Source organism: Dermacentor albipictus, chromosome 2, assembly GCF_038994185.2.
Source record: "Dermacentor albipictus isolate Rhodes 1998 colony chromosome 2, USDA_Dalb.pri_finalv2, whole genome shotgun sequence".
In the NCBI taxonomy this organism is placed as follows: Eukaryota; Metazoa; Arthropoda; class Arachnida; order Ixodida; family Ixodidae; genus Dermacentor; species Dermacentor albipictus.
The window spans coordinates 163,285,393-163,297,753 of record NC_091822.1 but is presented as its reverse complement, the minus strand read 5'-3'; the positions used below and the strand labels follow the sequence as shown (position 1 = coordinate 163,297,753).

General features: G+C 54.4%; 1 long non-coding RNA gene across 4 annotated transcripts in view; it reads left to right on the top strand.

Moving 5' to 3' along the window:
- Positions 1-12,361, top strand: part of LOC139056244 (uncharacterized) — a 118,739-nt gene that overhangs the window by 74,049 nt on the left and 32,329 nt on the right. For all 4 annotated transcript variants that reach the window (XR_011512232.1, XR_011512233.1, XR_011512234.1 and 1 more), the window contains 2 exons: positions 3,826-3,946; positions 7,203-7,323. This is a non-coding gene — a long non-coding RNA (uncharacterized lncRNA). The remainder of the gene's footprint in view (positions 1-3,825; positions 3,947-7,202; positions 7,324-12,361) is intronic.

Here is a 12,361-nt window from a genome sequence, read left to right as displayed (position 1 = left end):
GTGTGGCACCAAACGCATGATGACGAAATAACCAGTTGGGACGGCTTCAAAGAAAAGCTACGGGAACTGTTCGGCGACCCCATTGGGTGTAAGGCTGCCGCGAGAAAGGCTCTTGCGTCTCGTGTTCGGTCAGCTACAGAGCCATACGTTTCCTACATCCTCGACGTCTTGGCTGACGGCGTTACTCATCAAGTGCTCAGGAACACCGACGCAGCTCAACTTCCCTCACTTGTCGAGGTTTTAAACTCCGTCTGGCGCAGCGGCATCATCCCCGCCAACTGGAAAGAGGCGATCGTCGTTCCCATTTTGAAGCGCGGCAAACCAGCCTCGAACATCAGCTCCTATCGCCCAGTATCGCTGACCTCGGTACCCGGCAAAACGATGGAGTCGATGGCTTTGAACCGCCTCGAATGGATCGCCCTTGACGCTCTTGCCCCGGAACAAAGTGGCTTCCGCCGACTCCGCTCGACAGCTGATTCCATCGCGGACGTTGTCGCCACTCTCGAGCACGCTGCAAGCCGCCACGAAGCCTGGTGCAGCTCGATGTCGAACGCGCGTTTGACGGCCTTCCGCGCGACACCATCATCCAAGCTGCGCATCACCGGCCGCCTACTGGACTATGTGTCGGCCTTCCTTAGCGACCGAACACTGTTGGCGACGCGCTCAGCACCCCCCGTAGCGTGACCGCTGGTGTTCCTCAGGGCAGTGTTCTTAGCCCCTTCCTATTCAACCTGGCGCTTGCAAGGCTCCCCGATTTCATCCCGAAGCTGACAGCCTTCGAAGTCCGTGTGGCGATTTACGCCGACGACATCGCTCTCTTCGCTAGCGGACCCACGGAGTACGGCTACCAAGTGCGCCAATCTCTTCAGTCGGCGATCAACGCCGTGGACGAATGCCTCACTAACGTGGGGCTTCAGCTCTCGGCGTCAAAAACCGAGGCGCTAATGATTCACCCCCGTGTTAGCCGTGCACGCTTCGAAGTGCCCACTCTCTCGCTGCGCGGAAGCCCCCTCCCGTGGCAGAGAAAAGTACGCTACTTGGGCCTCCACATAGACTGCCGACTGAACTTTAATGCGGCCACCACCCAGCTCTGCAGGGACTCAAGGAAAGTTGCAGGCGCCGCACGCTCCCTGCTCGCCCGTGGCCGTGGCTGCACACCGCACCTTGCGCTCCGAGTTTATAACTCGATCGCAACTTCGCGAGCGCTCTACGCGCTCCCGCTCACCAACGCCAGTGCAGCCAACTGGAGGGCCGTTGACGTCGAACACCGCACTGCAGTTCGCCAGATGTACGCGCTTCCCCGCTTCTCGCAAGTGGGGGCAACTCTCGCCGAATCGGGAAACTGGCCGCCCTCACTTCGTGCGAGGAAACAGGCGCTTCACCACATCGAGCGCCTGCAACGGTCGCCACAGGGCCAGTCTCTCGTGTGTCGCCTCCACACCCTCGAGGGCTCGGGCATGGGTCAGCATGCCACCGACTTCAGCACCCGCATTGCGTCTCTGCCGCAACTCCTTCCCTTGCCGCCATCGCCGCACGCTTCCCCGCTGCTTGACGTTAACATCAGCGTCGTCACGAGCAAGCGCCGAACAGCACTGTGTGCCATGCAGCAGGAGACGGCTGCACTGCTTCACGAACACCTACGCGACCGCCTCCTTGTCTACACTGACGGCTCTGTCTTCAGTGATGGTTCCGCTGCTGCCGCGTGCACGGCACCGGACATTTCTGCGTCCCGGCAGTGCCGTCTCCGTTTCCCGGCCTCATCCACAGTCGCCGAACTCGCGGCCATCGACCTTGCGGCTGACCTTCACCAGTACGGTGTTTCGTCTGCTGCGATCCTGAGTGACTCGCGCGCGGCTCTGTGTATGCTGCGGAAAGGATATGCCGGTGTCCCACTTGTGCAGCGCGTGGGATCGAAACTACGCCACGTCGTAAATCAGGGCTGCGACTTGGTTTTGCAGTGGGTCCCCGCGCACATTGGCCTGCCCGGAAACGAAGCAGCCGACGCCCTTGCGAAGCAAGCTCTCGCGGCTCGCCTCCCCCTCGCCACCTCTGTCACTCTCTTCGACGTGGCCAAGACGGCCATACTGCGCACCCTCCGCGCGCATCATTCTGACTCACGTGTTGCTGCGGGGACGCCCCCTCGCCTCCTCCCCCGCGCCGGCCTCTCTCGCTGGGACCGCCCCTTTCTCCTGCGGCTGCGCGTCGGCTGCTACAGCACGGCCGCCCGATTGCACAGACTGCACGGAACAGGCAGCCCCGCGTGTGCGGAATGCGGCGAAGATGAGACACTGGAACACCTTCTGCTGCGTTGCCCATCCTTCGACGTTGAGCGCACCACGCTCTGTGCTTCATATCGCCGAGTGGGACTTCCTTGCAGCTCGGAGGGTCATCTCCTATTTCCCGCAGCCCACGCCTCCATCGCCAAGAGGGCGTTTGCTGCCCTCCTTGACTTTTGTGTCGAGACTCAGCTGAGAGCGCGGCTGTAAGGCCCGCATTGCTTCTTTAACCTTCTTGTCTTTTTTTTTACCGCTCTTTCATTCTCTCTCTAATCTTTTTCTCCCCACTCCCCTTACGCTGTGCAATGCTGTTGAGGTGCCCTCCCTTAAGAGACAGTTAGGGCATTGCACTTTTCTCTTCCTTTCATCTTCAAAATCACTACTACTACTACTATTACTACGTCTTGGCTCTATGCCGTAAAGCTGACGATAATATGTCCGAAGTAGATAAAGTGGCACATGTGCTAAAAGGCATCGCCGACGACCCTTTCAGTTTGCTTGTTTTCGGTAACGTCTCGACTATCGACCCCATTATAAATGAATGCCGTCGCCTTGAGCAGGCCAAGAGCCGCCGTATCTCCCACTTGAGCAGGCTAAGAGCCGCCGTATCTCACACCACATTGCGCGGCTACCCAACACTGCTGCTACGTCAACATGTGAGGGTCGACCGCGTCAGACCACTACCTGTGACGATGTCACCCGTATTGTTCGCCGCGAACTTGAGGCCGCCTGTTCGCCAGCCTTCTCCACGACGCCTCCCGATTCGCCCGCAACCACCATTGCGATGATTCAGGCCGTCGTCAGACAGGAATTTGAAAACATGGGTCTGAACACCGTGTGTTGCACGTCTCGACCCAACGTTCCCCAGTTATCTAGCGGCCCTCCTCGTCCCCGGCAGTCCTTTTCTGCCACATCTCGCCGCGACCCGTCCGAATGGCGTACCCCTCATGACAGGCCGATCTGCTTCCAGTGCTGTCGCATCGACCACGTCGCCCGTCACTGCCGCAACCGATGGCTATCACTAGTGTTCCTGTATATGCTCCCGCAGGGAGCGGGAGCATATACAGGAACACTAATAACACTACCAAACTCCAGCGCAAGACGCCCATAGCCCTCTGTCTTACTCAGTCTCTTTTTTCTGTTAACAGTTTCTTTCGCGCTAGAAGCTATGTCACTGAAAAAGTCACTACTAACCTCAAAAATATGTGCTGCTTATCAGTCACTGCCCTTCGAAGTTCTTTTGCTGCTTGTGTGCTGCGTCTGAAGGTAAATTTTATCGTTGAAAAAGTGCGCATGTGTCCTAGAAAAGTGTACACCTCTTATTAGTGGTTATTTTCGTTATTACTGCAATGCTGGGATGCCTCTGTTTCCGCGAACACCAATATTGCTTCAGAAATGAAATTGTCCTTTTTTCGCTATTTCATTATATTCCCTGCTATGCTCACGAACGTTAGATATCTGTAAGGTTGGGATTTGCTTGTGATAATTTGTTGGGGGAGGAGGGGTGAGGTACGGCAGCAGAATGCTAGAACAAATCTTCCTTTTACAGATGACCACCCAGCTCCTCACAAACGACGATATTGTAGTGAGGGTTACTGACGTCGGTGCTGCCCAAGAATTCCTTGCCAACGCCGAGGAATTTAATGCTGTTCCTGTTGGTGGACAAGTGGGTAAGATATTTCCCTTATGTCAAAATTATTATGCTGTATTACAATGTGCTTGTGCAACAGAATAAGCGATACACAAAATTAGAAATGCAGTCACTGATATGGCACTTGTTGCCTTTGTGGGTTGTGGCAAATAAGATGCAAAGACCAGCGTTACTGTAGAAAGCCTAATATCATACAAACCCGATTTAATACAAGGGGTAATATTAAGATAATCGGAGCGAAAATAGAAATTTTCGTCAGCTTATTATGCATCGCACCAATCCTTACAGTGCTTAGATATTTTCTTTCACCAATCTGATACCAATTATATGGACACTCCAGGCACATATCTGCTGTCGTCGTCGCCATTGCCGTGAAACTCCGTATAATTAAGGCAATAAAATCGTCGCCGCGCACCGTATGCTTTGTGTGCGCAAGGGTGAGGGGCTCGCGGCTCAATCTCGCGTATGCAAGGGATAAAGAACCAGCGTTAGAGTAGGGAAACTGTACCTACCGCAGTGGTAGGAAAATAGGCAGCGGCAGCGCATGGAACTTACCTAGGTGGTCGCCAGATGGCGCTGCTTAACAAGAAAGCCCCTCAATCTCCCAAAGTAGCGCCATTCACTTCCCTCCGCTCGGCGCGGCCTCGACGGTGGCGCCGCCGGTGGTGGGCCTCCCGTAGCAGACGACGGCTAACACGCTCGAAGTCCTTCGTGCACTGTTGTTGAAATTCCGTTAACCTTTGGGTAATTAATGCCATCATTTCATGCATAAATATTTTCAAGTTTTCCGCGATCATTGTCTGGATCTGCGCTGCCGTTATCTGCGCGTTTTTTGAGATTTGGGTTGTCGGAGACTGCGCGGAGACGGAGTTTATATCTGCCGCCGCTTTCGCTTTGGCTATTTCTTCAAATTGACGCGGCATTTCCTGCTGTGGTATTGTGCTATTGAAGCGCGCCTCTAACTCTGACACTTGTTTCTCAAGTGATTGTCGTTTGCGTTCTTCTCCTGAGAGCTGTTCTCTTAGTCGCGCATTTTCCTTTTCCAATTTTTGAATGCGTTTATCATTTTCACCAGTATTCTGTTTTGGAGCAGTGGGAGAAACAACCCTCGCCCAGCTCACCTGCTGTTTTTTAGGCAGTGGCGAATTTGACCGCTGTGAAGCCCTGGAGCTGGAGGGGTCCCTCGACGGAGTATTGCTCTTCGTTCTGCTTCCGTGTGGAGATCTGGATCGCGATCGGTGCCGGTAGAAGTCCTCCTCTTCCATGGACTCGAACCAGCGCCCCGGTGCCTTTTTGGTGTTCTGTCCCGACCGCTCCCGCGATCGAGACTGGAGAGTCGTCTTCACGCGCTTGGCGGCAATCAGTTTGTTCGGGCACCGACGCGTCTCGTGCCCCGCCGCCCTTCACATGGCGCACTTCACTTCACATTCGTGTCCTTGCGGGGGTGGATTTTCGAGTCCGCAGCCACGGCATATGTTCTTGGGGTTTGGACAAACGTCCGAGCGGTGTCCCTCTTGCATGCACTCCAGGCACATTTGGATTGTTGGCCTGTACTCCGTGCACCGCATCTCTACTCCCATGTAGTACACGCATTTGGGGCGCGTGCCTCCCGAGAAGGTGAGGAGAGCGGTATTAGAGCTTCCAAGCATTCGGGCCCTTTCGATGGTGACTCCTTGGGTCCTGACGCGCAGGTGTTGCTGGAGATCTGCTGATTCGGTGTGTGCTGGGAATCCGTGCACCACCCCTTTGTAGCTATCATCTGGATCCGCTACGTACACGTTGAAGGGGTGTTGCTTGCCTCGCAGCTCCATGCACGTGACTCGACGAATGACGTCCGCCACTTCCAGTGAAGGCGTGGAGACGATGATGATATTTGTTCCCTCTCGGATTCGCAGTATGAAGTCCTCTCCAGTGATTTTTTGCTGGTTCGGTCCGTTTCCTGTGATTATCGTCCCGGTAGCCCGAATAATCGCTTGCGGTATTTCTGTTCTCAGATATTCCTTGAGCATTAGTCCTTTGTGTGGCTTCAGTATTATCTTGATGTCATTCTTCGGTAATGGTGGCAGAGGCTTCCCCTTCCTCGGGCGCATGTTGCGACGACCGATTTGCCCGTCTCCTTTCGCGCCGCCTGCTGATGGCTGTCCGTTTATGTTGTTCTTGTTGGGAGCCGTTTCCCTGTCGTTGCGCTTGACAGCCTCTCGCTGTCGCCGCGATAGAACTAACTGCCAGCCGTCCATCGCCTGGTTGTGGGCGGCGATCTCTTGGCTTTTGCTAGTCCTCGCTTCGGAAATTACTCTTGTGTCCCCGTTTTCGTCCGCGTTGTTAACCGGATGCGGGGGTGTTATTTGGAGGTCCATGTCCTCTGATGTAGCCATCTCGTACGCTCGGCAGAAGCGATCTGGTTATTAGGTGGTGAGGCGGTCGCTCACGCGCTAAGCCTATCGAGGCCTAACGGGGCTTCCGCCGCTTCGAATTTTCAAAGTCGCGTGGAATGACGAAAACTTCACTCACGGACTTGAACTTGGTCTTGAAACGGAGCGTTTGTCGAGTGGAACCCGATGGGATAGTCGAGTCTGGTGTAGTTGACGACTTTTCGGCTAAAACGTCGATAGTCGGCGTAGCCCATGTGAATGAGCGTGCTCTGCCGGTATCAGTAGTGCCTTCTTTTTCCTATTCTGAAGTTTCATAAAGCACGTAACGCTACAGCGCCAACCTAACACACTTCACAAACCAAGGTCCAGACGCTCAAAACATGTTCTTTCAATGTTTACGATGCTGTCGCTTTCTTGTCAGGGCTTCGACACCACACCGCGACAGAAACATCGTCCCAATCGCTTAGCCAGCGCGCTGTCGCCACTTCGAGCAACATAACAAAGCCAGAGAGCTTTGCGTTGCACTGTCCCACTGCAGGCTATAGCAATGGCGCTTGGACCGAAACCAAAACTACCAAAAAATACTTGTAGACTAGTTCGCCAGTCAATAGTGTTACGTAAGAAGACGCAAATGAAAAGCTATATACAAGTATATTTACAACGTAATATGCCGCACTTGGCCAAGAGGCAACAGCCCGCGCTAGCCTCCAATCGTTGTCGTCGTCTTCTTACTGCTCGCCTCTTCGTCATCGGTAATACTATGCCGTAGCAATAGAATGCCAATCCAAAGCCTGTACTTCCCATCATTCCCATGATGGTTGAACGATCGCAGCGCCAGATTTCCCTCGAGGTATACTAATATGAAACTCTATGCTTTCACCTCACCCTAAAACCTACCGGAAGGATGGTGATAATGGCTACAGTTCAGGCGGGCTTCCACTTTACCACTCAAGTTGGAGGCTGGCATTACCGCATGGACGCCGACAGAGCGGGGAACCTGCACACGGCCGTTTCCACCCACGGCGTAAGTGAATGCATTCTGTTGATACAAATACACTTTTGTTGTTCTCAGAAGCTTCTGCTAACCCTACCAAATTTTACCAGGACATCTGCTAACTTTACCAAATTTTTCGTAAACAGTACGAATTCAGGTTCGTTCTACACTTTTACAAATGTTGCGTCACATATTAGAAAAAATATTCGGTAGATACTTAATTTGAAGATATGCTTGACTTCATATAAATGACGCATGGTGTGAATGCGTTCAAGACGCTCATTGCGTTTCCTTTGGTGCGTTCACGACAGGCGTGATTTAAATCAAGTCAAGCGTGGGCTTTAAGTTAAGATGCATTTCTGAATACGGCGGTTAAGACTTCTCAAGTGTAGGAATGAGAAAATATTTGCTGTTTGTAGACCTCATAACGTCATAAACGCTCGCATTGAACACATGAACGTACTCATAAGTGCACGCATTATTCGTCAGTCAGCCAAAACTGTGGAGTCGCCGTGGCGGTGGGGAAGCGGGCTCATATGACAACCTGAAAGCCCAAATTCGATTCCCACCCAGACCGAAATGTACAAAACTTTATTTTCAAGCCAACAAATTTACTATGTTTACAGGAACCTCTCTGAGAAATCTGACGTCAATCCGAGCATTTCTGACGTGTTTTAAATTTCTTGACTAACATTTGCCAATTTAACAGTATCTATCTATCTAGCCACCTGCGTCTAGGTGCCCCCAGGGTCATTTCGTTAAATTGGTATGTACCAAAATTGTCATACTAAGACAGTAGTTCATGACGAACAGAAATGATTGGTCTTGACATGAATATCAGACGTGTGTATCATGTAGGCCATTAAACAGCCACCTACGTCTTGATGATCTCACCGTCGTATCATTAGCTTGGTAGGTACCAAAATTGACATACTATTACGATATCATCGAGCGATGTTCAAGAGACGAGCCGCCGCGAGAACGACGAAGTTGGTCGGTGCCCTTGGCACGAGCGAGTGTCAGCCTGGCTCCTGTGTAAATAGCGTGTAATTTCGCCTGTGTTTTTCCACACGTAACATTCTGGTGGAGGTCAGCGATCCCCGCGCTCACCACGGAACTCCAAAGTGGTCGGCACACCGAGCCATGCCGCCCGGTGACGAGACCGCCTGTCCGACTGCTCCAATCGTCACGGTTGCCCCACATCGTGACCCAGGTGTGTTCTCTGGCCTGGAGGGACAGGATGTCGACGACTGGATCAGGTTCTATGAACACGCCAGTGCTAATAACAGGTGGGACCCAACGATTATGCTCGCCAATGTCATCTTTTATCTCAGCGGCACCTCACGCGTGTGGCACCAAACGCATGATGACGAAATAACCAGTTGGGACGGCTTCAAAGAAAAGCTACGGGAACTGTTCGGCGACCCCATTGGGTGTAAGGCTGCCGCGAGAAAGGCTCTTGCGTCTCGTGTTCGGTCAGCTACAGAGCCATACGTTTCCTACGTCCTCGACGTCTTGGCTGACGGCGTTACTCACCAAGTGCTCAGGAACACCGACGCAGCTCAACTTCCCTCACTTGTCGAGGTTTTAAACTCCGTCTGGCGCAGCGGCATCATCCCCGCCAACTGGAAAGAGGCGATCGTCGTTCCCATTTTGAAGCGCGGCAAACCAGCCTCGAACATCAGCTCCTATCGCCCAGTATCGCTGACCTCGGTACCCGGCAAAACGATGGAGTCGATGGCTTTGAACCGCCTCGAATGGATCGCCTCCGCCCTTGACGCTCTTGCCCCGGAACAGAGTGGCTTCCGCCGACTCCGCTCGACAGCTGATTCCATCGCGGACATTGTCGCCACTCTCGAGCACGCTGCAAGCCGCCACGAAGCCGCATACCTGGTGCAGCTCGATGTCGAACGCGCGTTTGACGGCCTTCCGCACGACACCATCATCCAAGCTGCGCATCACCGGCCGCCTACTGGACTATGTGTCGGCAATCCTTAGCGACCGAACACTGTTGGCGACGCGCTCAGCACCCCCCGTAGCGTGACCGCTGGTGTTCCTCAGGGCAGTGTTCTTAGCCCCTTCCTATTCAACCTGGCGCTTGCAAGGCTCCCCGATTTCATCCCGAAGCTGACAGCCTTCGAAGTCCGTGTGGCGATTTACGCCGACGACATCGCTCTCTTCGCTAGCGGACGCACGGAGTACGGCTACCAAGTGCGCCAATCTCTTCAGTCGGCGATCAACGCCGTGGACGAATGCCTCACTAGCGTGGGGCTTCAGCTCTCGGCGTCAAAAACCGAGGCGCTAATGATTCACCCCCGTGTTAGCCGTGCACGCTTCGAAGTGCCCACTCTCTCGCTGCGCGGAAGCCCCCTCCCGTGGCAGAGAAAAGTACGCTACTTGGGCCTCCACATAGACTGCCGACTGAACTTTAATGCGGCCACCACCCAGCTCTGCAGGGACTCAAGGAAAGTTGCAGGCGCCGCACGCTCCCTGCTCGCCCGTGGCCGTGGCTGCACACCGCACCTTGCGCTCCGAGTTTATAACTCGATCGCAACTTCGCGAGCGCTCTACGCGCTCCCGCTCACCAACGCCAGTGCAGCCAACTGGAGGGCCGTTGACGTTGAACACCGCACTGCAGTTCGCCAGATGTACGCGCTTCCCCGCTTCTCGCAAGTGGGGGCAACTCTCGCCGAATCGGGAAACTGGCCGCCCTCACTTCGTGCGAGGAAACAGGCGCTTCACCACATCGAGCGCCTGCAACGGTCGCCACAGGGCCAGTCTCTCGTGTGTCGCCTCCACACCCTCGAGGGCTCGGGCATGGGTCAGCATGCCACCGACTTCAGCACCCGCATTGCGTCTCTGCCGCAACTCCTTCCCTTGCCGCCATCGCCGCACGCTTCCCCGCTGCTTGACGTTAACATCAGCGTCCCGGGCGTCACGAGCAAGCGCCGAACAGCACTGTGTGCCATGCAGCAGGAGACGGCTGCACTGCTTCACGAACACCTACGCGACCGCCTCCTTGTCTACACTGACGGCTCTGTCTTCAGTGATGGTTCCGCTGCTGCCGCGTGCACGGCACCGGACATTTCTGCGTCCCGGCAGTGCCGTCTCCGTTTCCCGGCCTCATCCACAGTCGCCGAACTCGCGGCCATCGACCTTGCGGCTGACCTTCACCAGTACGGTGTTTCGTCTGCTGCGATCCTGAGTGACTCGCGCGCGGCTCTGTGTATGCTGCGGAAAGGATATGCCGGTGTCCCACTTGTGCAGCGCGTGGGATCGAAACTACGCCACGTCGTAAATCAGGGCTGCGACTTGGTTTTGCAGTGGGTCCCCGCGCACATTGGCCTGCCCGGAAACGAAGCAGCCGACGCCCTTGCGAAGCAAGCTCTCGCGGCTCGCCTCCCCCTCGCCACCTCTGTCACTCTCTTCGACGTGGCCAAGACGGCCATACTGCGCACCCTCCGCGCGCATCATTCTGACTCACGTGTTGCTGCGGGGACGCCCCCTCGCCTCCTCCCCCGCGCCGGCCTCTCTCGCTGGGACCGCCCCTTTCTCCTGCGGCTGCGCGTCGGCTGCTACAGCACGGCCGCCCGATTGCACAGACTGCACGGAACAGGCAGCCCCGCGTGTGCGGAATGCGGCGAAGATGAGACACTGGAACACCTTCTGCTGCGTTGCCCATCCTTCGACGTTGAGCGCACCACGCTCTGTGCTTCGTATCGCCGAGTGGGACTTCCTTGCAGCTCGGAGGGTCATCTCCTATTTCCCGCAGCCCACGCCTCCATCGCCAAGAGGGCGTTTGCTGCCCTCCTTGACTTTTGTGTCGAGACTCAGCTGAGAGCGCGGCTGTAAGGCCCGCATTGCTTCTTTAACCTTCTTGTCTTTTTTTTTTTACCGCTCTCTTTCATTCTCTCTCTAATCTTTTTCTCCCCACTCCCCTTACGCTGTGCAATGCTGTTGAGGTGCCCTCCCTTAAGAGACAGTTAGGGCATTGCACTTTTCTCTTCCTTTCATCTTCAAAATCACTACTACTACTACTATTACTACGTCTTGGCTCTATGCCGTAAAGCTGACGATAATATGTCCGAAGTAGATAAAGTGGCACATGTGCTAAAAGGCATCGCCGACGACCCTTTCAGTTTGCTTGTTTTCGGTAACGTCTCGACTATCGACCCCATTATAAATGAATGCCGTCGCCTTGAGCAGGCCAAGAGCCGCCGTATCTCCCACTTGAGCAGGCTAAGAGCCGCCGTATCTCACACCACATTGCGCGGCTACCCAACACTGCTGCTACGTCAACATGTGAGGGTCGACCGCGTCAGACCACTACCTGTGACGATGTCACCCGTATTGTTCGCCGCGAACTTGAGGCCGCCTGTTCGCCAGCCTTCTCCACGACGCCTCCCGATTCGCCCGCAACCACCATTGCGATGATTCAGGCCGTCGTCAGACAGGAATTTGAAAACATGGGTCTGAACACCGTGTGTTGCACGTCTCGACCCAACGTTCCCCAGTTATCTAGCGGCCCTCCTCGTCCCCGGCAGTCCTTTTCTGCCACATCTCGCCGCGACCCGTCCGAATGGCGTACCCCTCATGACAGGCCGATCTGCTTCCAGTGCTGTCGCATCGACCACGTCGCCCGTCACTGCCGCAACCGATGGCTATCACTAGTGTTCCTGTATATGCTCCCGCAGGGAGCGGGGGCATATACAGGAACACTAATAACACTACCAAACTCCAGCGCAAGACGCCCATAGCCCTCTGTCTTACTCAGTCTCTTTTTTCTGTTAACAGTTTCTTTCGCGCTAGAAGCTATGTCACTGAAAAAGTCACTACTAACCTCAAAAATATGTGCTGCTTATCAGTCACTGCCCTTCGAAGTTCTTTTGCTGCTTGTGTGCTGCGTCTGAAGGTAAATTTTATCGTTGAAAAAGTGCGCATGTGTCCTAGAAAAGTGTACACCTCTTATTAGTGGTTATTTTCGTTATTACTGCAATGCTGGGATGCCTCTGTTTCCGCGAACACCAATATTGCTTCAGAAATGAAATTGTCCTTTTTTCGCTATTTC